Source organism: Felis catus, chromosome D3 (assembly GCF_018350175.1).
Source record: "Felis catus isolate Fca126 chromosome D3, F.catus_Fca126_mat1.0, whole genome shotgun sequence".
Taxonomy (NCBI): Eukaryota; Metazoa; Chordata; class Mammalia; order Carnivora; family Felidae; genus Felis; species Felis catus.
The window spans coordinates 40,429,003-40,439,056 of record NC_058379.1 but is presented as its reverse complement, the minus strand read 5'-3'; the positions used below and the strand labels follow the sequence as shown (position 1 = coordinate 40,439,056).

The 10,054-nt window shown below is 47.5% G+C and overlaps 1 protein-coding gene and 1 long non-coding RNA gene across 15 annotated transcripts in view; one reads left to right on the top strand and one right to left on the bottom strand.

Moving 5' to 3' along the window:
• DLGAP1 (DLG associated protein 1) overlaps positions 1-10,054 on the bottom strand; it is a 1,131,601-nt gene that overhangs the window by 88,032 nt on the left and 1,033,515 nt on the right. The gene's annotated exons all lie outside the window — the stretch shown is intronic.
• LOC123381346 overlaps positions 6,491-10,054 on the top strand; it is a 73,727-nt gene continuing 70,163 nt past the window's right edge. For both annotated transcript variants that reach the window (XR_006588242.1, XR_006588241.1), the window contains exons 1-2: positions 6,491-6,661; positions 8,855-9,394. This is a non-coding gene — a long non-coding RNA (uncharacterized LOC123381346). The remainder of the gene's footprint in view (positions 6,662-8,854; positions 9,395-10,054) is intronic.

Here is a 10,054-nt window from a genome sequence, read left to right as displayed (position 1 = left end):
TGCCCAAGGGAGGACATTCTATACTTTTCAGATGTTTGCCTTTCTATAGCATGAAGAGCCTTGCACACATGATACATGCATGAGCACACATTTTCAGAGGCCTCTCCGTAGTGTGTGATATTAAAACTTCACCTTATCACTCTGGCCTCAGCTCATCAGTTCTCTCTTTGGAGAGCCCTCCTTCTGTGCTCAATTTTCAAGCAGCCCTTACGCTCTCCCATTGCCACCCAGTAGCCACCCATGAATAAGAGATGCACGGAGAAAATGCAATTGACCATGAAGGTGTTGCGTCTTTTAAAAACCCGAAGCACTTTCCAAGGGTGGGGAGTTGTCGCTCGCCCATTCTGCCCTTTGGCCGGGTCCTTACCGGTGTTGTGTCACCGTACCCCACCCCAGCCCTCTGCAGCCTTTCTGCCTGCACCCCTCCACCCCCTGCCACTCATTCAGGTCACACAGGGTGACTTAGCTGCGGCCTCTGCTGTCCTGAACTTTGGAAGAGGCAGTAACTGTTATGGATTTCTGATGTCTTGCAGGATGGATCCCTACCAGAGGTTTAAAACTTTTTCATACTCTCTAGAGTTCAGAAAAGACAAAAACAAAAGCGCTTACAAGTATGTCTCCCTTTGCCTTCACAGTCAGCTCTCATGATCTGCAGCCAGGGAGGGTTGGAGGGCAGGATAGGAATGGGACCTGCTTACTCTAAGTTCAACTACTTGAGAATTTAAAGTTGCAGACTGCTTGAGGCCTGCCCACTCGATTTCCTTCGTTTACTGTAGTAACAAGGTAGGATACCAGCCCTAAACATATCCACTGAAATTACCAGGAATCTATTAAGCAACAACGGCTTCGCTTTCCACGCCTGGGAGACGGTATTGCATCATGTTACAAAATACAAGTTTTGGAGGAAGACCTTTGGTTTAAAAGCGTGTCGCCTAGGGACAGTTGCTTAATCTCTTTGCATATCAGTTTCTTGCTGTGTAAAATGAGGATTAGAATACCTTCCTGAGGGGGTTGGGTGGATAAAATGAAGTAATATATGAGAAATGCTCACCCTATTACCCGACACGTAGTAAGTGTTCAATAAGTAGTATATAGTAACAGCAACGATGATGTCAACAATTTCATAAGAGGAATCCTTTCATTTTGTCTAAGCAGCTGCTAAGCCAGGTGCAAAGGGCCTGGGACACTCGGGAGTCGCAGTTCCATGTACAGGTGGTGAGATTATGCCATCCTATCTCCGTGGCATCCAGACGTCTCAGGTATCTTGTCCAGTGCCAGGTAGGGGGCATGCGAGGAGACAAAACTGAATCTCAGGTGAAAACGCTGTTGTTCAGTATATTCGCTGGCGGTGCTCCTGTCAGAGATGCCCTCAAGCTTCCGATTTTATGGGACCTTTAAATTCATGGTCTCAGGGGCGCTTGGGTGGCTCGATCGGTTCAGTGTCTGACTCTTGATTTTGGCTCGGGTCATGATCCCATGGTTCGTGGGTTCAAGCCCTGAGTCTGGCTCTGCACGGACAGCATGGAGCCTGCTTGGGATTCTCTCTCTCTCCCTTTCTCTCTGCCCCTCCCCTGCTCTTGTGCTTTTTCTCTCTTCCTCCCTCCCTCCCTCCCTCCCTCTCTCTCTCTCTCTCTCAAAAATAAATATATAAGCATTAAAAAAAATTGATAGTCATAAAAGTACTTCTGAAACATTGACCATCTCAGACATATTTTCATTTTTGGTGATTTCCCAGATGTTTACTGAGATAAAAATAAGCAAAACAACGAAAGCTTTTCTTCTGAAAAGATCTTGATGTCTGTCATTTAGTCCATTTTTCTGTCACTAACATAAGAGAGATTCGATCAGGAAGTATGTTGTTGAAAAAAACAAAACAAAACATTTTGAGCTTATGTGAAATGTGGGTAGTGCTCTATTTTATAAGTGGTTTTGGATATACAATCAATCAAACCTTTCTCAGGAGAAGAAGGTTGGCATTCTGGAGAAAGGAGTCAAAGGGACAGTGTTGGTTGAGAGGGCCCTGTGCCTAAGACATGGGCATGAACGGAAAGCCCGGATGAAGCAAAAGTCTTTGGAATTCTTGGTCTGTAAATTGGTAGGTCTGTGACCTAGGGCAGTGCGCTTAAGTATTCTATGCTACATTGTATAACAACCTGTAGAATGCATTCGGTGCTTCATTTTATAATAATCTGGAGAGTGGGACCATAACTATAAGACAGCTGTTACAGTGACCATGAAAGAGGTAGCAGGTGCGAAAGCCCTTTGTAAATCGCAAAGTGCTCTGCAGATGTTGTGGTAGGAACAAAAGCAGTAGTAATAAGAATTATTACTTTTTCGGGAGCCATCTGAGTAATTTTTCCAAACCACAATTCTTTCAGGGGCAGCATAAATTGAGTTGGCCTTTGGCTTCTGTGGAGTTCAGGCTCTGGGGATAACACAAACTATTTTATAAAACTTGCATGAAATCACAAATTTAGGTAAATAGGAGGGGGAAAATGCTGTAAAAATTAATACGGCCAAACGGCCCTCTCTCCCCCTCCCATCCATCCCAAAACACTCATAATATTTGATATAAACGTGACATGTCAACAAATAGCTGCATTAAAAAGGAACAGTTCTGGGCTCCTGGGTGGCTCAGTTGGTTGAGGGTCTGACTTTGGCTCCGGTCATGATCTCACGGTTCATGAGTTCGAACCCTGCATTGGGCTTTGTGCTGACAGCTCAGAGCCTGGAGCCTGCTTCGGATTCTGTGTCTCGCTCTCTCTCTCTCTGCCCTTCCCCTGCTTGTGAGCTCTCTCTCTCTCTGTGTCTGTCAAAAATAAATAAACATTAAAAAGGAACAATTCTTCCAACATTGCTTAGGGTGAAGCTAAGTAGATTTTATTCATTCATTCATTTATTAATTTTAAGTAGGTTTTGTTTATTTTTATTTTTTTAATATAATCGATTGTCAAATTGGTTTCCATATCATTTATTTATTTTTAAATGTTTCTCTATTTTTGAGCGAAAGAGAGAGAGAACGAGCAGGGGAGGGGCAGAGAGAGGGAGACAGAGGATCCAAAGCCAGCTCTGTGCTGACAGTGTAGAGCCCCACACGAGGTTCAAACTCATGATCTGTAAGATCACAACCTGAGCCGAAGTCAGAGGCTTAACTGACTGAGCCACCCAGGTGCCCCATTATTTTAAGTAGATTTTCAAACATAACTTGGAGAGGAGAGAGAACATAATTTTTCATATGCTGGATAAATAGAGTTGATAATTTTGGTGGTTTTCAGTAACTGAGTAGAAAAGTTGAGACGGGTAGGTCTACTGTTACCACAGTAAGTGCTAGCTGGGGTGTGTCTATTTTCTTGAATAGAAGCTTGCTTCTAAAGAGAAAGAGTCCAGGGGCACTTAATAAACAGGCTCCCGGATGCCCCTTTTTGAATTTGGAGTAGGGAGGAAAGCTGGGTCAGAGGCAGATAATCTTTGAGGGAGTTGCTGGGGAACTGGCCTTGGAAATAGCCAGGCGATGAGAGAAAACATCCAAGGGAGACCTTGGCAGGTGGGAGGCAGTGGGGGTGGAGTAGCTAATCTTTAGGGAAATAGGAAGGGGAGCTGATGGCTGAAGGGAGGCCAGGAAAACATTTTTCTTTGCTTTGTCTGTGGCAGAGGCAGCTCTGAGCGCAAATGTGTTCCGGAGTCTTTGTCTCCATAGGCAAAGGGAGATTCCCTGCCCCCTGCTCTTCCCCACTCACTCAGCTCCCAGTTTTCCAGATCTCTTTCACTCCGTTTCGTGCTTGCTCTTTGAAGGGGAAAACTCTAGCTCGTCCAATAAATGAAAGCATTGCATTTTTAGAAGACTTCTTGCAAACATCTCTTTCCTCCGGAGTAATACAAATGAATTTTAGAAGAGGGTCTCTGTAGAGTCTGCCTGAATTCCAAGGTGTGCCTAAAATCGGGAACTGGCAACACTGTTCCTCATCGTTCTGTGGCTCTCAAATGGTAATAAGGCCTGGAAAGGGAAGAGCTACATTTTATACTTTACCCGTGAGGGTGCGGAATTGTGCTAAGTGCTTTTTACACCTGACCTTCGTTCCGTTTTACAGATTTGGAGACCGAGGTGAAGTTCAGAGAGGCTGGTAAGCTGCCAGAGGTGGGTGCAACAGTATCTCCGTCTGACATGTTCTTCTAGAACAGGTCAGCCAACTTCTCTATAGCGAGTGGTAAATATTTTAGGCTTTGTGGACCATGCGGTCTCTGGTCCCACACACGTAACTCTGCCATTGTGGCAAAGCCAGACACAACCTGTAAATGAGCGGGCATGGCTGTCTTGGAGAGGTGACCTACATTTGGTCAATCCCCTCGCTGGAGCTTTGCCACTTCCTGTCAAGAGGTGGAGTCTAGTTCCCCTCCCTTTGAATCTGGGGGTGGAGAGGGGGTGTATGATTTGTTTGTGACTAAGGGGGTGTGAAGGAAGTGACACTATGACCTCTGAGGCCAGATCAGAAAATGTGATGCAATTTCTACCTCACTCCCTGGGACAGCCGCCTGCCTGAAGTCTGAGCCACTACGGAGGGGGTCCAGTTGTCCTGAGGCCGCCACCTGTAAGGAAGCCCACCTCGGCCATGTGGAAAGATCACACAGAGAAGCCTTGAGACTATAAGGAGAGAGAGAGAGAGAGAGAGAGAGAGAGAGAGAGAGAGAGAGAGAGAGATGCTGAACCAACCCCCAGTTGTTCTGGTCCTCCACCAGACTGCAGGCTGGGAGAGACCCTGAACCCGAACTCCCCAGCACAAGATGTCCCCAAATTCCTGGCCTAGAAACTGAGGAATAACAAGATGGTTGCTGTTGTTTCAAGGTACTAAGTTTTGGGGTGACTTGTTAACCTGGAAATAAACAGAATGTTGCCCTCAAACTAGTGAGCGGCATATATGGGGTTAACCTAGGTTGTCCTGCCCACTCCCCGCCCCCCCCCCCATGTGTTTTTTCCATTACACGATTGCTTCCAGCAGCCCTTTTTTGGGGGAAAAATGTGGTAAAATATATATAAAACACAAAATTTACCATGTTAACTATTTTTAAGTGAGCAGTTCGATACATACATTCACATTGTTGTACAACCAGTCTCCAGAATTTTCGTCTTGCAGAACTGAAACTCTGTCTCCATAGAACAACAGCTCCTGGTTCTTTCCTCTCCCCCTGCCCCTGGTGACAGCCATTCCACTTTCTGTCCATATGAATTTGACCACTCAAAGGCTGTCATGTAATCGGAATCATGTGGTGTTTGTCTCTTTTGTGACTGGCTTGTTTCATTCGGTGTCTGTGGGGTGTGTGTGTGTGTGTGTGTGTGTGTGTGTGTGTGTGTTTATATATTTGTATATTTTAAGCCTACACTGGTCACGGAGTCTGACCAGCAAGTAGCAAAGGTTTGTCAAGGAAAAATGTCAGAGATTTTAGGTCCTGTAAGTCACAGATGCAACATGTCCCAGGAGAGACCTTGCAGTAGCACTTCCTCTAACAATGACAATTCAGTGTCCTGCTTCTAAAGGGCTTTGAAGAAACAGGAACCCATGAATCAAGAATAAGATAAGGCTGTTTGATTTGTTTCATCATGCCTTGAGAATGAAATCACTTTCTATCACCCGGCCTTTCAGAGCATCAAACACAAACACTCACTGTCTGCTCCTTTATTTCCTCTGCATCTGTGGACTTGCTGGAATTTCTGTGAGCATCTGGGAATTACAGATGAAGCAAAACCCCTTCTGCAGGGGATTAGGTCTGAGGAAGGTGGGCCTTACGTGCTGTTGCTTGCTTACACAGACTAACACTGAACCTTTGGGGGCTACTTTGACCTTCTTTCTCTGCCTTCCTCCCAGCCCTGACCTAAGACCAAAGGCAGCGCTGGGCCAAGGTGCACACTCTTAAAGTCGATGGCCTGGCCGCCTTCTCCCCCACACTCACCCTAATTCTACCTACCCTGCCTGTGACACCAAGATAGAATGGAAGCAACCTTCTGCAATCTCCCAGGGCCCCCATCCACTGTTATGGGCTGAGTTGTGTCTCCTACTCCCAACCCCAAATTCATATGTTGAAGTCCTGACTCTTGGTACATTAGAACGAATGTATTTTGGAGACAGGGTCTCTCAAGAGGTGATTGAATGAAAATGAGGTCATTAGGGTTGGCCCAAATCCAATAAGACCGGTGTCCTTATAAGAAGGGAGAGAGGCACCTGGGCACATGTTCACAGAGGAAGGACCACGTGTGGACGAACACAGGGCGAATGTGGCCGTCTGCAAGCCAAAGCGAGAAACCTCCGAAGAAACAACCTGCCCACACATTGACCTTGGACTTCCAGCCTCCAGAACTGTAAGAAAATACATTTCTATTGTGTGAGCCACACCATCTGTGGTACTTTGTTATGGCAGCTTCAGCAAATTAATACACCCACCAACAGAAGTTTCGCAGCCTTGAGGTTGGGACCTCAGCCCAGAAATTCTGAAGGTAATAATCAAAAACTCAAAAGGCAAGAAAGCCTTATAATTCAGTTCCTCTTTCTGCATCTTTCACAAGCGGCCTGCTGGCAGGTTTGGAAGGTGGCGCTGGAGACAGCCTGGAATGAGCAAGCCCAGTGGGGTTGGAGGCTCCTGGCTCAGAAGAGGAGGGACTGAGATTCAGAAGGTCTGGCAAGTATGGGGAGACTTCGCAGGCGTGTTTGGCGCATGGTCTCAGAGGCTCATCTTGATGGACAATTCGCTAACTCCTTCCCTCTTCTCCCTTATTATCAGCAAAGTAAGAAGGATTGCATCATGCAAATCCTGATACTGTTTTGGTTTTTCTTTTGTGGGAAGGGTGATACAGGATAGGAGGGACACCTGCTGTTCAGACAGGTGGAGGGGAGGGTGGGGCAGGAGACGGGATAATGGTCTCTAAATTCTGAATCCCTGAGGTCTGTGACTATGTTACCTTACACAGCAGTGGGGACTTTGCAGATGTGATTACGTTAAGGATCTTAAAATGGCAAGATTATCCTGGATTATCTAGGTGGCCCCAATGTAATCACAAGGGCCCTTATAAGAGGGAGGCAGAAAGGTCAGAGCCAGAGAAGGAGATGGTGGTGGAAGCAGAGGGCAGGGGGAGAGGGGAAGGGGAGGTGAAGGGAGAGAGAGGGGTGGGCTGGGGGTGAAGGTTTCAAGATGCTATATCCCGCTGATTTTGAAGATGCTGCGGCCACAAGGCCAGGAATAAAAGCAGCCAAGCAGCCTGGAGAAGGCAAGGGAGTGGATTCTCCCCTAGACCCTCCATAATGGAGTGGAGCCCTGTTCATCTATTAAAATTTTTTTTCTTTAAAAAAAAAATTTTTTTTAATGTTTATGTATTTTTGAGACAGAGACAGCATGAATGGGGGAGGGTCACAGAGAGGGAGACACAGAATCAGAAGCAGGCTCCAGGCTCCAAGCTGTCAGCACAGAGCCCGACGTGGGGCTTGAACTCACGGGCCGTGAGATCATGACCTGAGCCGAAGTCAGATGCCCAACCGACTGAGCCACCCAGGCGCCCCCCAAATTTTTTTTCTTAATGTTTATTTTTGAGAGAGAGAGAGAGAGAGAGAAGCAGAGTGTGGGTGGGGGAGGCGGAGAGATCGAGGGAGACAAAGGATCTGAATCGGACTCCAGGCTCTCAGCACAGAGCCCTATGTGGGGCTCGAACTCATGAACCTTGAGATCATGCTCTGAGTTGACGTTGGACGCTTAACCAACTGGGCCACCCAGGCACCCCTGCCTGCGCGTTTCAGACTTCTGACCTCAAAGCTATCAGATGAGTGGTGTTGTTTTAAGCCATGAAGTTTGTGGTAACCTGTTACAGCAGCAACAGGAAACCAGTACAGGTGTTACGGATGAAAGTCCTGGAGAACAGCTGCTGTCATATTTAAATAGGCAGCGGTAAGTGCCCAGAAGTGAAATGACAGACAAAGGTAAAGCCTGCATCCCCTAAATAGTGGTTCTCAAAGGTTGGTCTCCCAACCCACAGTGTCAGTGGCACCCGGAATTGTGGGTCAAACTCTCTGGCCGCAGCCCAGACCTACTGATGGACAAACTCCCTGGGGTGGGCCCTACAAGCCCACCAGAAGCTTCAGGTGACTCCAATGCCTGCCAAGGTTCACCTTAAAAATAAGTGACCTGGGCTGGTTGTTCATGAGTGAAGAGTACCTGGGGACCTTGACGGTGGGTGTGTTCCTATTGAATCTACACTTACACTAGTTATTTCATGATTTATGCTTGGCTTGGGATCTAGGAATGATTGGTAAACATTCCCCCCGGCAAGATGGGTTCTGCAGCCTGAACGCAGGAGGAGGGGGGAGCCCAGAGTTCAGTCTCCGTGTCCCTACAAGTCCCCACCCCCTTCACACAGCCCTGTGCCTGTGGGAAAGACCGAGAGTAAGGCTAGATCCTGGTGACAAAGCCATGAACTGCCACATACACTTGTCCCAGCCTGGAGCAGTGGAAGGGGTGGTTAGTTCCTATAACTCCTCACTGAGGCAATCCTAAACTGGCTAATTGGAAAAGTATTCGATTCTGAAAGCCTGAGTGAGGTCATCCCTTCCAGCCACAGCGTAAAGTTTTGGAATCACACACTAGCTGGGGGATCTTGGGTGCTTAATCTCTCTTGGTCTTGCTTATTGTAAAAGTACTTCTCTTTCGAGCTGTTGAGAAGTTTAGTGAAATGATGTATGCAAAAGTCCTAGGGCAGGGCTTAGAACAAAGTAAATGCTCAGTACTACTGTTACTTATTGTCAATCATTGTAGTTAATGTTGTTAATTGCAAGAAGAGGTGTTATTTACACCAGTCCTGATTTTCATCTTCTATTTCCAGGCTTCACCTGGATAAGGGATCCAGCTCACAAGTTCATCCTTACAAGGATTTTCAGTTCTGCTAACAACACCTCTCTCTGTGGTTCTTGAAAGCTCTGGTGTAGGAAGAGTCACCAAAAACAAGCGGACGTTTCTCAGCGCTTCTCAGCTGATGGAACTGTTCCCAGCAGCCTGGTGCTCAGCCCGAGGAGGTGGCCGGCCCTCATCTGGGTGATTCCATTCCCCAGTCACTGTTTGGTCCAGGCGGCTCTGGTATTTTTCCTCCCTTCTCCCGGGGCGGCTCCCGGGGCGGCCTCCAGAGCACCCAGACAGCCGCCGCCACATCCCGCTGCTTCAGAAGCGGAAGTAAGGCGCATTTAGGACCTTTCTGGGTGAGTGACAGCATGTGAGATGAGATTAACAAAATGCCAGCGCTTCGGGGAAACCAGACTTTCCCTGTCACCTCTTCTCCACCTTTCCCACGACACAGAAGATGGGCCAGGCTGATGTCGGTCTGTGCATCCGGGTCGTGTCAGCCTCGAATGTGAGACAGTGGGCGCTGGTGAGCTGGGTGTGAAAGGGCCCTTTGTGAGTGGGGGTCTCAGAGTGCTGGCACGGGGTGAACCTGTATGCGACTGGCCACTCTGTGCTTGACTGCGCCACCGGGCGTGTGTGCGTGGCTCTGAATGCATCGCCCTGGGTGTGGGTCCCCTGATGGCAGATGCTCAGGGAGCCTCTGGAATCTCAGAGGAAACCGTCTGGCTGGGCTGCTGGCTCGTCTTCTCTCAGCCAGTCAGCGCTTGGAGCGTGATCACTTACCACCTGAATCCCATCAAGTTTAAGGTTTACGTTTCTTAGAAGGGAAACGCCTGTTTATTTTACCTCCACAGAAACAGTTTCATTTTTAAAGATTCAAGATGTCCCCAAATGTCATGATCAAGGCTAATTTTACAAGAACAGGGAAAACTAACGGAGGAAGAATATCCTGCTGCTTTTTAACCCAAGGGAGGAATTGGTCATAATATTACACCTGATTTAGGCCATGTGCACCTGAGGGCGTCTGTTATGGGCTGAATGTTGGTGTCCTCCCTAAACTGGTATGTTGAAACTCGAAGCCCCTAAAATGATGGTGTTTAGAGGTGGGGCCTTTGGGAGGTGACTGGGTTTTCGTGAGGTCATGGTAGGGGTCCTCATAATGGAATTAGTGCCCTTATAAGAAGAG